Source organism: Mustela nivalis, assembly GCF_964662115.1.
Source record: "Mustela nivalis genome assembly, chromosome: 15".
Classification (NCBI taxonomy): domain Eukaryota; kingdom Metazoa; phylum Chordata; class Mammalia; order Carnivora; family Mustelidae; genus Mustela; species Mustela nivalis.
Window position 1 is genome coordinate 85,369,279 of NC_139034.1, and position 15,138 is coordinate 85,384,416.

Genomic DNA, 15,138 nt, shown 5'->3' on the forward strand with positions numbered 1-15,138 from the left:
CCCTGGGATCATGACCTGAGCCGAAGGCAGACGCTGAACGACTGAGCCACCCAGGCGCCCAAGAAAGAACTACTCGTTTAAAAAACTAAGAACTACTCGTTCTTATTTTCAAAAAAGATACTTTCACAGTCCTATTTCCCAACACTCGCTTTACATCCCGTGACCTGCTGAAAGTCATGGGCAGTTGGATCCAGTTAAAGAATAGAACAGTCACCTTATTAACGAAAAAGGAGGGAAAGACATTTTCTAAACACCTACAAGTGTAAGACCTGCATGTAGGGCACGTTAATGATCACGGAATTCCCACAGCAAAGCTTTGAGACAATCTCGAGTGATTTACTCGTTAGGAACACTTCCAAACAATGGGCCATAGATCAAAAATTAGGAATGTTACACAATAAGCCACATTTTCCCAGAGCATTTATTTGTGTTTCTGTGGAAGATCTAGAGGTTAACCTTACTAAGACTTCTCATTCTCTCTTTCAGCCCTTGATAAAGCAAACTCAAAAGAAATAGGGACGTCAGTCTCCAGGTTGCGCAACAGATGCTGTGCCACCGATCTCCCTGTGTATTTCCCTGGTCCTGCCACACGGGTCCCTGACATTATTTTATAACAGCTAGCACTTTTCCTGAATGATTGTGACATACTAAGTATTGTTCTGACTCCTGTTTGACATTTAATTCTTGATCACTAAACAGTGAACTGGTTTCTGACTTGGCTGATCTCACTCTTTGGTCTTTGTCCTGTTTTAACTTGCAAAAACAACTCCACACCTTTCCCTATCAAAGGGCACTTCGTGACTGCATTTCTCATTAGATCAGAGTCAGACTTCTTGGTCTGTAGGGTCCTTTACAAGGTGATCTTAACCTTCTAAAAAGTGGCTACTCTTTCGTGAATCAAACTCGTTTCTCTACTACGCACTTAACGCCCTGTGCGTCAACCTGTATATCCAATGGCCTCTCACCTTGCTGAGCTCCCACACCCATCACCCAAATCCATGGTAGCTTTAGGAATAGTGTCTCCTCTTTCTGAAGATTATGGCACTCACTGCCTTTTGTAATTTGGTAGTTGATTATATTCAATTCGGTTCTTTTTTAAACACACTATCTCGTTTCCCGTTTGTATGTCTTGGCTTCGCAGTAAATCAAGGTGCGGCAGCCTGCATGCGATTTCTCTCTGTCTGACATAGTGCCTAGCACCGTGCTAAGCACCTTGTAGTGCTGAGTGTGTTTTCCATGTGGCGTGTGCTCACTGAAATTGGTCCACGCTTTTCCTTCTCTAAGAACAAAGAAGATGCACAAAGGCAATTAATGTAACATTGTATATTTCTTAAAGGTTTAGATTTAGAATAGCAGCAAGTGAAGGTAAACACGCGCACACACACGCACACACACACTCCCTAGCCCGTCATCAAAGTAGAAACATCAGAAGCTGCCTGTGTGATTAGATCACCCTTCAGAGGTGGGCAGGGGAGCGATTATGCAGGACATGTGACACTTGTAGGATCTAACTTCAGCTGAGCAGAGGAAAGAGGCAGACAGAGATGAAAACACACTTAAAAAGAGACCGCACAGAAGGAGGGTATGGAACAGGGATCAGACGTGATCACTAAGCCTGGCCGTAAATAGAGCTGATACAGGACTGCAGTGTTAGCAGGCACACCAGCGGAAGGCCACAGGACCCCTTGTCACGGGATCTCTCTTCTGGGTGATAGAGATTATGTCCCAGTTTTGTTATCTTCCATTTATTTTTAATCATGTACTTGTAATTCACTTTTTAAAAATCTATCATGATCCCTATAGTCATTTTAAAAAAAAGATAAGGTATGCATTTAATGTGGCATATTGGTATTTTTTGTGGCCTTAATCCCGGGACATATTCCTTGATGTTTTAGGAGTTCCAGGCTCCTCTGTAGCCATCCTGCAGGCAGGCCTCTGAACACAGGATGGACTGAGTTAGGGGAGAGCCCGGGGCAAGTTCAACATCTCTGGAGCAGTTGGTAAACAGTTGTCATTCCCACTTAAAGCAGACCTGAAGTTGAATGACAACTGTTGTAGTATTGTTAAAATCCCTTCCAGTCTTGTACTGTATTTCACCATTATCTGTTATTTGGGCTTCCAGCATTTTCCTCGTTAATGTGAATTACAGACCCACAAACATCAAGCAGACTAAACTTGGTGAAGATGGGCACAGTTCTTCTCATCTCTCCTCATTGGCTTGGGCGCACAGCTGGAATTCAGTAAATACCAGATGAGCAAAAAATATCCCTTGGGTATAGCAAATACTCCAATATATGATGATATCGATGGAAAATATATATCGGTACATTGCATTCCAGAGACATTATCTGTGAGAGCAGAGGCCCCCAGAACTTTCAGGAGCCTCTGTATCCGTGTGTCCTCTCAAAAGCTTGTAAAGGCTGCAGCGTGCACTCCGAAGTTAAGCTGAAGTAGTGAAGTTAGGATGAGTACGAAGGTCATAGCCACGTGCAAGTGATGTTTTTTTTTTTTTGTTGTTTTTTTTTTTTAAAGATTAGTGATGTTTTCATGTCCGAAACACAGAAAGTGTTTCTGTCGAATCGAAGTGACATACTTCGTTAACTAGAATACCAGGTAGTTGGGATAGATGGCTAATGATGTTTTATACTTTTTTAAAGAAAATGCAGGCTTGGGCACCTGGGTGGCTCAGTGGGTTAAGCCGCTGCCTTCGGCTCAGGTCATGATCTCGGGGTCCTGGGATCGAGTCCCGCATGGGGCTCTCTGCTCAGCGGGGAGCCTGCTTCTCTCTATCTCTCTCTCTCTGCCTGCCTCTCTGCCTACTTGTGATCTCTCTGTCAAATAAATAAATAAAATCTTTAAAAAAGAAAGAAAGAAAGAAAATGCAGGCTTGTCTTGAGGGGTGATTTAAGCATCTCCTACACTCTTGAAGAATTGTAGGTTCTAGGCAGTCTTCCTACAGATCCTAATAGAACTGTCCTGTGAAGGCTAGTTTTGCTCAGTTTGACCTCGTATTTGCTGTATGTATTTTGCATACCTTAATTACTTGTCTTCCATTTTCTAAGGCCGAGCTAATCTAAAATATAAACCGTTTGCATTCTAATATATAATTTGTTTCCCTTATTAGAATAATTGTTGCTTAAGAGCCTAAAATGTAAGAAAATATATTCATGAGTAACTCATTGCCCTTTAATTTTTATTTATTATGAGTAGAACTGGAGTAGAAAGGCCGAGGGCAAGTCTGATGAGGAAGAGTTTATACGAAGGTCACTTTGGCAAAGTGTGTTCTTATTGCCTACTGAGCTTTGGGAAAATGCAAAGGAGGAATGATCCTGACACGTGAGAAAAGCACACACTCATTATGTAGCACAGAAAATAGCCCTCCTGTTTTTTTTCTTTTCTTAATTTACTTTCCTCAGAACTAAAGAGCCCCCGGCGCCGTGTCGAACCCCCTCCTCCCGGACCTCTCGGTCCTCGGGCGGCATCCGTCTTTCAGGCCCGCGTTCCCCCTTCCTTGATCCTCCGCCCGCCCTTTCATTCTGTTGTCGCTGTTCACAATCACAGATCTACAGAAGAAGTTGAAGGTACAGTGGAAGAATTTTTAATGAAACATTTGCAAGTTCATCTCCAAGCTGATGCCCCCTGATCTCTGAATATTTTCATGTGTTTTTGCTGAGCAGATTCTCCTGCGCACATCCTCATAACGCAAACATTAAAACCAGGAAATCACCAAAGTGGATTACCTGAGCCTCAGATCCCACGTATCCCAGCATCATTTACGGACAAAGCATCTTATGAATATAGGTGCAAAATAAAATACTAGCAAACTGGATCTAGCAAAATATGAGAGAATTATGGATCACAACCAAGTGAACTTTGTCACAAGAATGCAAGGTTAGTTTAAAATCTGAATTAAACCATTTAAACCATTCAGTTTAAAATCTGAATTAAGCCACCTGGGTGGCTCAGTTGGTTAAGTGTCTGCCTTCGGTTCAGATCATGATCCCAGAGTCCTGGGCTAAAGCCCTGCGTCAGGCTCCCTGCTCACTGGGAAGACTGCTTCTCCCTTTCTGCCTGCCACTGTGCCTGCTTGTGCTTTCTCTCTGCCAAATAAATCAATAAAATTCTTAAAAAAAACAAAAAATCTGAATTAATGCAATACACTACACACACACACACATATATATTAGTCTGCTTGGGCTGCCATAACAGAATGCAGACTTGTGGTTTAAACAACAGAGATGTACTTTCTCACAGGCTAGAGGTTCATGATCAAGAAGCCAGTAAATTTGGTTTCTGGTAAGAGCTGTCTTACTGGCTTATAGATGGCCTCTGTCTTGATGTGTCTCCATGTGGCCTTTCTTCTGTGAGTATATGGAGAGAGATCTCTTCCTCTTCTTTCTTATGAGGACACCAGTTATCAAGATAGAGTACCATGATTACGACCTTATTTATTTTATTCCTTTAAGGATTTTTTTTTTTTTCCTCATAAGAGGGAGAGTGTTGGGAAGGGCCAGAGGGAGAGGGAGAGAGAGAATCTTAAGCAGGCTCCATGCCCTGCACAGAGCCCGACACAGGGCTTAACCTTACAACCCTGAGATTATGACCCGAGCTGAAATTAGGAGTCGGACACTTAACCCACTGGGCCACCGAGGTTCTCCATTAGCTTTATCCTTTTAAAGGCCATGTCTCCAAATACAGTCACACTGGGGGTCAGGGGTTCAATGTAGGTATTTCTGGAGGACACAGTTTAGTCCATAAAGCTATATGAACAGAAGAAAGCATTTGACAATATTCAACACACCATCTTGATGAGAATCACTCAACAAACTAGGAATAGAAGGAAGCCTACGCCCGTAGTGAGCATTTACAAAATACTTGTGGTTAGCATCATACTTAAAGGTAAAAGACTGAAAGCCTTCCTCCTTAAGATCAGGAACAAAACAAGGGTATATATTCATGCCACTTCTATTCCACATTATACCAGAGGTTTTATGCAGACGAATTAGGTAAGAAAATAAAATAAAAATCCGGCAGGTCGAAAAGGAAGAAGTGAAACTATTGATGAAATGATTTCTATGTAGAAAATCCTAAGGAATCCAACAAAAATCAGAACTAATAAATGAGTTTAGTAAGGTTCCAGGATTCAAGATCAAGTGGAAAAATCAATTTTATATCAATGCACTATTAATAAATAATCCAAATAAGATAGTGTTTTGGGTTGGATTGTGTCAAAACTGATTTTTGACACAAGTACCAAGATTCTTGAGAGGACAATCATTTTAACAAATTGATGTATAGACTGGATATCCACATGCAGATGAATAATTTGGATTCCTATACACACCATATAGTAACTCAAAATGGAAAAAAATCTAGAGGAAAACATAGCCATAATCTTTGTGACCTTGGATTAGGTAATGGTTTCTCAGGGATGACATCAAAACACAAGTAGCAAAAGAAAAAAAGAAAAAACAAACAAACAGAGAAATTGAGTTTGATAAAAAAGTTTTTTTTTTTTTTAACTGTGCTTCAAGGAACATTATCAAGAAAATGAAAAAAAACAACACGCATATTGATAGTGATAGAAAATATGTAGACATCACAAATCTGATAAGGGACTTGTCTCTAGCATATGCAATGATATAAAAAAATATATAAAGACAATCTCATTTTAAAATGGACAAAAGATGAGAAAACGTTCTCTGAAGAAGAATACAGGTGGCCAATAAGCACATTAAAAGATGTTGAGTGTCATTAGGGGTGAGGGAGATGTGAATCAAAACAATGATAGGACAGTACTTCACACCCACTGGGATGGACATAATCAAAGATGGTGACAGCAAGTGCCTGCAAGAATGTGGAGAAACTGGGCGCCTGGGTGGCTCAGTGGGTTGGGCTGCTGCCTTTGACTCAGGTCATGATCTCGGGGTCCTGGGATCGAGTCCCGCATCGGGCTCTCTGCTCGGCGGGAGCCTGCTTCCTCCTCTCTCTCTCTCTGCCTGCCTCTCTGCCTGCTCGTGATCTCTCTCTGTCAAATAAATGAATAAAATCTTAAAAAAAAAAAAAAGAATGTGGAGAAACTGTGGACACTCACATTGCTTGTGGGAATGTAAAGTGGAGGAGACGCTTTGGAAACCAGTGTAGCAGTTTACATAATGTTAAAGAGGGAGTTAACCTATGACCCAGGGTTTCCATCCTGGGATATATCTGAGAGGATTGAAAATACGTGTTCACACAAAAACTTGATTGTACGTGATTGTTCACTGAAGCATTATTCATAATAGCAAAAAAAGGGGAACCTGTCCAAATATCCATTAAGTGATAATTAAATTAAAAAAATGTGATGTATCCCTACAGTGAAGTTACCGTTATGCTACAATAAAAAGGAAGTACTTTTAGATGCTACGACATGAAGGAACCTTGAAAACATGCAAAGTGAAAGAATTGAGTCACAGGAGATGATGTACTGTTAACAATACAGGTTTAAACTGCAGTGAACATGGATTTTTTAAAAATGTAAACACAGTATAATACTGTATATGTATTTTCTCTAATGATTTTCTTCCTCTAGTTTTGTTGTAAGAATATAGTATATAATAAGATAACCTACAAAATATATATTAATTGACGGTTATCTTTTGGTCAACAGTAGGCTATTGGTAGTTACGTTTTTGGGGAGTCAAAAGTTATACATGAATGTTCAACTCGGTGGCGGGTCAGCAGGCCTAATCCCCTTGTTGACGGTTCAACCGTACTCTGTTTTTCCAGTCATTAGCAGTGTCCAACGAGGCAGCTCGGTTGAGTCAAGAAGGAGACTAATGTCTGTCCAAAAGGGGGCACTGAGTGGAATTAAAGAGTTTCTTCTGGGGGTAGTGGAAATATTCTAAAATAGGTTATTATCTATCTGTATCTGAACTATACAAAAATGCTGCAAATCTTTGAATTGCACCTTTAAATGGGTGAGTAGTGGTGCATGTTAATTATTTTAGTAAAGCTGTTACAGTGGGTGAGACCATTTAGGAATAGTCTAAGTAGAAGGCGTTGGGTTCAAAGGATAGTGTTGGCTCTGGAGAGAACTGGATGGATTCTAGATACCCTCGGGAGGAAGCTGATGGGGAGGAGTGGGGAAGAACCCAGAGCCGATAGTTCTCTTGCACCTGGATGACTAGGAGAGCGCAGGGAAGTTTTGACAGAAATATCAGGAGGTCACGTTAACTTTATAATGAGTATGAAGTGCCTATAAAACAAAATAACGAGTGTTTTTCATTCTTTTCACTGCCCAGCACCCGTCCTGTGCTTTGGTCGTCCTATCTGACCTGTCCGAGCTGGTCTCCCTGTGTGGGACGCTCCTCTCACAGCAAAGATGCAGGTTCTGTACGTGACCCAGACTTGGTCGACCAGACACACTTGCTCAAACTTGGAGCTGGAGAGCGGTGACGTGGAAGAGGAAGGCCATGGCAGCCCACACTAACGCAGGCCTGTGCGGAGAGCAGCCAGGTGCAGATTTCCCAGCCTCCTGCCCCTGCGGGCGAGCCGACGGGGCAGCGTGCCGAAGGATCTGGGCCGGGGGCCACAGCAGTGGTATCTTTATGGGCCCATTTCTGTATCGTGATGGGGAGAGGATATACGGGTATTGAGTCCCCAAGCATACTTCTCTAGTTCTTTACAAAGATTCTGGAAGTTACCCCGAGTCTGTTCAGTGAAGTTCTTTTCTATTTAATTAGCTAGAGATGGTTTTTGTCACTTGCTGCTAAGAGCAACCTGAGGCATAGGATACCTGAGAGGGCACGGAGGTTTGGGGAAGAGCTCTGAAGACGGGCCCCGGGGCAGCCACCCGCGCTTCCCTCATGGATAGACCGGGCGGGCAATGTGAGTGCGCTGAATGCGATGGAAGAAGCAGAGAAAGTGGTGACTCCAAGGTGTGTGGTTCTGGTGCCGTAAAGAGAGAGAGAATGTTGAGGGCAAGAGTCTGAAAGGGAAGGAGGAACCCAGGACCTAGCCTGAGGAACCTGAACATTTAAAGGCTAGGAGGACAGAAGATAGCCCTAGAAGAGAAAGAGAGGGAGATGCTTTATTGGGGTCTTTGCAGAGCAGCCAGCACTTGACAGTTTAGAACAAGGTTTGTTCTAATGGGAATGAATGAATGAATGAGTGAGCTTCACGCCCAGCTTGAGAGCCACGAAGGTTGCTGAGCACTGATTGCTGATGCAAATACACACGGGTTATAAAAGTACATAGCATGGTGGTGAAAAAGATCAGCAAATCGGTGTCGCAGCAACGAACAGCTCCTTTTATGACAGTGCAGAGTCCACAGGAACCCAAGAAGGGGAGGAAATTCTCAGCCCCGTCCTGCTGACTCCGTGTGCCACAAGAAGCCGGGCAGCACCTCTGAAATACTTTGGCTAAAAGTCTTCCCTGAAAACACACACTCCGACTCCGTGTATTGTGTGTCCAGTAAGATTTATTCATGAATTTAGGTCATTATTAACAACCTTCATGACTACTGGACTACCACACCTTTATTTAATTAATAATGCCAGCTCCTTTATGGTGACCATAAAAATGATGTGCAAGTTAATTCGTATGTTTTCTTTTTCTCCTTAGCTGGACAGATAGGGGGTAGCAGAAACAAGCATATTCAGATAAAGTGTAAGAAAGAGAGATGGTGGCATTTATGTTTGGACTTTCCGGTACCTTGAAATTTTTTTATTTGGAAGTATAAGCAGCCATTTGAAGCTCACCGGATCAAGGCACTGTCTGCTCCAGTACTGACTGTCTCCCACTGCAGTCCGAGAGAGGGGGGAGCACAGGGAGACTCCCCGGCCTTTCGATCCTGTTCCACTCATTCTCTGCTTCTCTGTATTTCGGTACCATTCTTTTTGACTCTTTGGAGTTTGGAAATCTTTTAGTGCAAATCCTCGAAACTTTTTTTTTTTTTGAAAATTTTTGATGGTTCTAATTCATTTACATTTCCTAAACATATTGAAATCAGCATGTTACTTTCTAACAAGAAAAAGCCTGCAAGCTGATGAACTTATCAATTTGAGTCACATTAATATCCCGGCAGTATTCATCTTTAGGCTTTAAGTTCTCTCAGCATCCTTTTTAAGTTTATAATTTATCAGGGCACCTGGGTGGCACCTGCCCTCAGCTCAGGTCATGATCCTGGGGTCCTGGGATCGAATCCCACATTGGGCTCCTTGCTCAGGGAGTGTCTGGTTCTCCTTCTGCCTGCTGCTCCCCCTGCTTGTGCTCTCTGACAAATAAATAAATAAGATCTTTAAAAAAATTATAATTTGTCTTCAAATAATACTTTGTGGTGTTTCCATCTCTTGCCTTTGTGCTATTTTTGTCATGTATTTTCCCTCTATATAGCTTACACATTTTATAATTATTGGTCATCAGTTAATTATCTTCTTTCAGTGGCAAAAATCACTTAATAGAATTTACAATCTTAATCATTTTTAAGTGAGCAGTGAGTAGGGATGGGTACATGTGCCTTGTGCGTGGCCCTCGAGAACATTTTTATCCTCCAGACCTGGAACCCTGTACCCAGCGAACGACTCTCTCTTCCCCTTCCTCCAGCCCCTGACAATTGTCATTCTCGTTTTGGTTCCTATCAGTTTGACTGCGTCAGATCCTCATACGAGCGGAAGCAGGCATCTGACATATTCACTTTGTATAATGTCCCTGCAACTCCAGACAGACTTTCCTTCTATTCTGAAGCTGCATTACATTGTATGTGTATAACGCATTGTCTTTATCCAGCCATCCGTCCTTGGACATTCAGTTTCCACCATGTGGCTCTCTTGAATAATGTTTCAGTGAACATAGGTGTGCAAATATCTCTTTGAGATTCCATTTCCCATCATACTGGGTATGTCTTGGAAGTGAGATTTGCTGGATCATATGGTACTTCGATTTTCAATTTTCTGAGGAACATTCGTACTATTTTCCGTAGCAGCTACACTGTTTCACGTCCCCACCAGCAGAGCAGAAGAGAACCACTTTTCGCATATTGTTGCCCACACTTTATTTTCTGCTTTGTTTGTCATCCCAGTGACCGTCCCTATAGGTGTGAGGTGGTATCTCGTTGTGGTTTTGATTTGTATATCCCTGACGATTAGCGACGTTGAACATCTTTTTCACGTGCTCGTTGACCATCTGTGGATCTTCTTTGGAGAAATGTCTATTCAAGTGTTTTGCCCGTTTTTAAGTCAGGTTATTTGGGGTTTGCTGCTGTGGTTGCTGAGTTGTTATTCTTTGTATATCTTAGATATCACTGCCTTATTGCATATGTGGTTTGCAGTATTTTCTCATTCACTGGGTTGCTTTTTCATTTTGCTGTTTCCTTGGCTGTGCATAAGTGTTCAAGTTTCATATAGTCCCTGTTGTCTATTTTTGCTTTTTATACCTGTTCCTTTGGTGCCCTAAGAAATCATTGTCAAATCCAACGTCATGAGATTTTTTCCCCAAATGCTTTCTTCTACAAGGGTATAGTTTGAGGTCTTAAGTTTAGGTCTTTAATCTATTTTGAGGTAGTTTTGTTTGTGGCGTTCATGTAAGGGTCCCACTTTATTCTACTGTGTGTGGATGTTCCGTTTTCTCAGCATCATTTGTTGAAGAGAGACTCCTCTCTCCATTGTTCAGCTCTGGCAGCTTTGTCCTTTGATCCCATATGTGGTCATGCATTTATTTGTGTCTGTTCTGTTCTGTTGGTCTGTATATCTGTTTTGATACCAGAAACATGTTGTTTTAATTACTGTGATTTTATATGATGTTTTAAAATTAAGAAGTGTGAAGGTTCTAGTTGTGTTTTGCTTTGTTTTGTTTTTTTCTGTTACGATTGTTTGGGCTATTTGGTGTCCTTTGAAATTCCATACAAATTTTACTATGATTCTTTCTATTTCTGCAAAGAATGCCACTGACATTTTGACAGGGATTGTGTTGAATCTGTGGGTTACTTTGAGCGTATTATGGACATTTTAACAATATTAAATCTTTCAATCCATGAACACAATATATTTCTATTTATCTGTGTCTTGTCTGATCACTTTCATCAATGTCTTGTAGTTTTCAGTTTATAAGTCTTTTGCCTACTTCGTTAAGGTATTACTGATTATTTTATTCTTTTTAAATGCTATTATAGATGGGATTGTATTTGTGATTTCCTTCAGGTTGTTCATTGTTATCGTACAGATTTTCTGTTGATTTTATATGGCACAACTTTACCGAGTTTATTTATTTTTTATTTCTAGTAGGTTTTTCATAAAATCTTATTGTTTTCTACATATAAGATCATGTCACCTGTAAACAGAGACAGTTTTACCACTGCCTTTTCAGTTTGGACGCCTTTTATTTCTTCTTGCCTAATTGTTTTGGCTGAGACTTCTGATATAGTTTTAAGTAAAAATGTCAAGAATGGGCATTCTGCCTTTATTTTTAACCTTAGAGGGAAAGCCCTCAGTTTTCCACCATGGAGTATGATGCCAGACACACGCTTTAATATGCAGCTTTTGTGTTGAGGTAAGTTTCTTAGTTCAGTTTGTTGAGTGTTTTTGTTAGGAAAGAGTGCAGAATTTTGTTAAACGCCACAGCAGAGCCCAGCACGACAATTTTGATCAAAGAACCAATGGACGAAGCTTCTCTGTGGCAGGCTCTGGGGTCACATGCACTCATATCTCTGCTCTGTCTTGGCAGATGGGGTTCTGCTGTGCTTGGACTTGGCCCGTAAATGGCACCATCAGCGGTGACCTCAGCTCCACTACTCAGTGATCGGGGTATCCATGGGGCAAGCTGTCTGAGAGGGAACCCAGAGAAAGGGAGGAGGACATGATGGGTATCTTCAGTGTAGTATCTTTCTCTTGGAATATATGAATTCTAGGAGGATTTGTTGGCAATTGTATTTGAAGACCTTAAGAATTGAATTGTTAGTAAAGTTATTGGAGCATGAGGACATTTCAGTACGGAGATAGTTGGAAAACAATTTAATTTGGTGTCAGTGAATGTCAATGAACTGCTTCATTTTTCAAGGTTAACGGGAACAAAATTTAAATGGTTGATAAAGTCTTTAAATGGTTAAGATCCTGTGCCAACAAGGGTACAAGAAACTGTTGTCAGCAGGATTATGAATTGTTACATTTTGCATCTATGTATGGAACATGAAGGTTGGTTTCATCACTTCTAGCCAGTGTGTTCACTTTGGAGAGTCTATCCCCTAAATATAATTAGATGAAGGCATGTGTAAAATTATATTTTAATGTAGCATTTTTGGAGTAGCAAACAAACAAAAAACCCCCTACAAAACAGCTTGAAACTCCCTCAGTGGGAAATAACAAATTACAGAAAGAATTAACCTTTTTTTTGTGATCTGCAGAAGTACTCATGATATAGTCACTGAAGCAAATCCATTGCAGTGCGATGTGAATAATAAGCATCTGTCAGGAACCCTGTAGATGTTAAGATCTGTGTGAATGCACACCGGCCCTTGCCCCAGGGACACACCAAACACACAGTGTTCTTGAGCTATACATGTTTTTCTCATTAAAGGTTCAAAACAAAAATACACACACAGAGGGGTTGGATTAGAATTTGTATGTGTTATCTGACTCATATGTAAATATACACAGTAATACATTAAACTATTGATATTGATTACATGTAGAGAGAACTTGCTGTAGGTAGGAGAGAGAAGAAACAGCGTGAGTTGGGATGGAACTCAAAATTGTATTGACCTAAGGCGTAAGTGGAATAATGTTTAATAAAAAAGATCTTTAGACAAAAATATGGGTTTTGTTTTACCTAACATTGAAAAGATAAAGTTGGGGGGGGGTTGTGTGTGATTGCTTTAATAATTTTCCCCTCCCCTAGTTCATAGAAGTCTTTCTAGTAATATGGTGTTAAAAGTTGGGGTGTTGTGGCTGGTAAAATCGTCTGAAATAGAGAGAAGGTATTTTAAATATGTCAGTCGTGAATTACCAAACAACAGTCATTATGTATACACATATGTTTATGCATACACACATCTCTATCTGTAACATATTCCATATATCCCCTACCTATCTATCTGCCTATTCACCCCCACTGACCTTTTCTTAGAGAAATGGTTGTATTCTGTACGTGATTTATTCCACTATGCATTTGTCACTTAATATATTTGGGAATATTTTTAAAAATATAAGAGAAGCACTTTCATGTTGTTGAACTTTTAAGGATCTAAACATAATTGGAATATATAAAAGTTTATATTGAACTTCAAATTTTTTTAAAGATTTTATTAATTTATTTATTTGACAGAGAGAGCACAAGTAAGGGGAACAGCAGAGGGAGAGGGAGAAGCAGACTCCCCACTGAGCAGAGAGCCCAGGGCAGGGCTCGATCCCAGGACCCTGTCATCATGACCGGAGCTGAAGGCAGACGCTTAACCCACTGAGCCACCCAGGTACCCCTGAACTTCAAATTTCAAGTCCCTTTAACAGAGTTTTGACATTTTTGTTAGCTCATCAGCTGTAGAGCACCATAGAGCTTCTCTGGGAGTATCTATATTCTCGAGCTGTTAGAGGCTGAAACCCATGAGCCCCGACCCCTTCGCCCAGCGACCGGACAGGAGGTTAGAGGAATGCCAGACGGGGTTCTTCCAAGTGCGCAGACTCGAGCGATTAAGCAGGCTCAGCCACGTTGAATAGAGGAGTGAGGTGCCTTCCTCTGCCCTCTGGCACATCTAAAACCTCCACCATTGGGTCACTCTAGTGTTGTTCGATAATGTTTTTGAGATAGGATCAGCTTTGTGGTCGGCAGCTCAGATAGCAGGATCTCCCCGGAAATGGGGAGACACAAGGTTAATAGGATCCATGCCTGCAGAGCATCATGATGCCTGGGCCGGTCGCTTCTTATCCTTGTCGGTACAAAGGCAGTGTCTCCTGTCATTCCACAGGAGAATGGTCGCATATCTTGAAGCCCACTGGTTTTGCCAATTAAAAGTCATTTTTAAGAAGATCTTATTTATTTATTTGACAGAGAGAGCGAGCACAAGTAGATAGAGCAGCAGGCAGAGAGAGAGGGGGAAGCAGGCTCCCTGCTGAGTGGAGAGCCCGATGTAGGGCTCAATCCCAGGACCTTGGGATCATGACCTGAGCCAAAGGCAGATGCTTGACCGACTGAGCCACCCCGGTGCCCACGTATCTCACAATCTTCATGTTTCTTATAAAACCTAAGATGTAACACAGACAAGGACACTCTATATAATAACTAACCCATCTTAATTCATTAAGTCTGTTTAACCAGTGTGCATCACAATTGGGATACTGAAGTATAATAAATCACCAGTTGGGTTACTGAAGTATAATAAGTTACTGGAAATTTAAGGCATGCTGATAAGGTTCTGATCTATAACTTTCCATAAATAGACAACTGTGCATTTAGATAAACCAGCCTAAGTTCTTGATGCGATAGATAGGGCCGTATGAAGCACGCGTGGCCTGCATAGTGCAGACTGCTGATCGCTTTCTTTCTGGGAATGGGGCATCTGCGTACATCGGTCATTGTGCTAGATTTCAGTTCTGTAAAGGCAAGCAAAGCAGGCAGCTCCTGCCTTCATGGGGTTCGGGGAGGTAAAGAGTTAGCAGATCAGTAAATAAATATACGCACACGCGGTACAAACGTCCGGTAAGTCTGGTGATTGGAAAGCATAGTTTTCCCCGAAAAAGAATTGTCTCCCTTCCTCTTGGAAGCAGGGAACATTACGTGTCCTTGTTTCTCTTTCTTTCTTCTTCTCTTCTTTAAGAATCTGTTTTTCAGTAATCTGGATCCCCCAGCGTGGGGCTCAAACCCACAACCGCAGGTTCAAGAGTCACACGCTCTGTGGACTGAGCCAGCCACGTGCTCCCTTGTTTACCTAAATCAGATTGACCTGCATCAGCCTCCGTAACCTGTAAAAATTGTCCATAGTTCTTGACTAATGATGGAAATAGAAGTCAAAACGACAGTGATCTATCACCGCACATTCATTAGCATGGCCGCCACCAAGGAATAGAGTGGCAAGTGTTGGCAGGCTGTGGAGATGCTGGAACCACTTTGGCCTGTTGGTGGGAATGCAGACTGGGGCAGCCACGGTGGGGAACAGGATGGAGGGTCCTCAAA

General features: G+C 41.6%; 1 protein-coding gene across 1 annotated transcript in view; it reads left to right on the forward strand.

Moving 5' to 3' along the window:
• The first annotated feature begins 2,865 nt into the window (after positions 1 to 2,865).
• The window catches only part of TNFSF13B (TNF superfamily member 13b), a 57,612-nt gene continuing 45,339 nt past the window's right edge, over positions 2,866 to 15,138 (forward strand). Inside the window, exons 1-4 of the mRNA XM_082701001.1 lie at positions 2,866 to 3,581; positions 3,678 to 3,891; positions 7,284 to 7,497; positions 13,297 to 13,441. The gene's annotated coding sequence lies outside the window, so the exon portion shown is untranslated. The remainder of the gene's footprint in view (positions 3,582 to 3,677; positions 3,892 to 7,283; positions 7,498 to 13,296; positions 13,442 to 15,138) is intronic.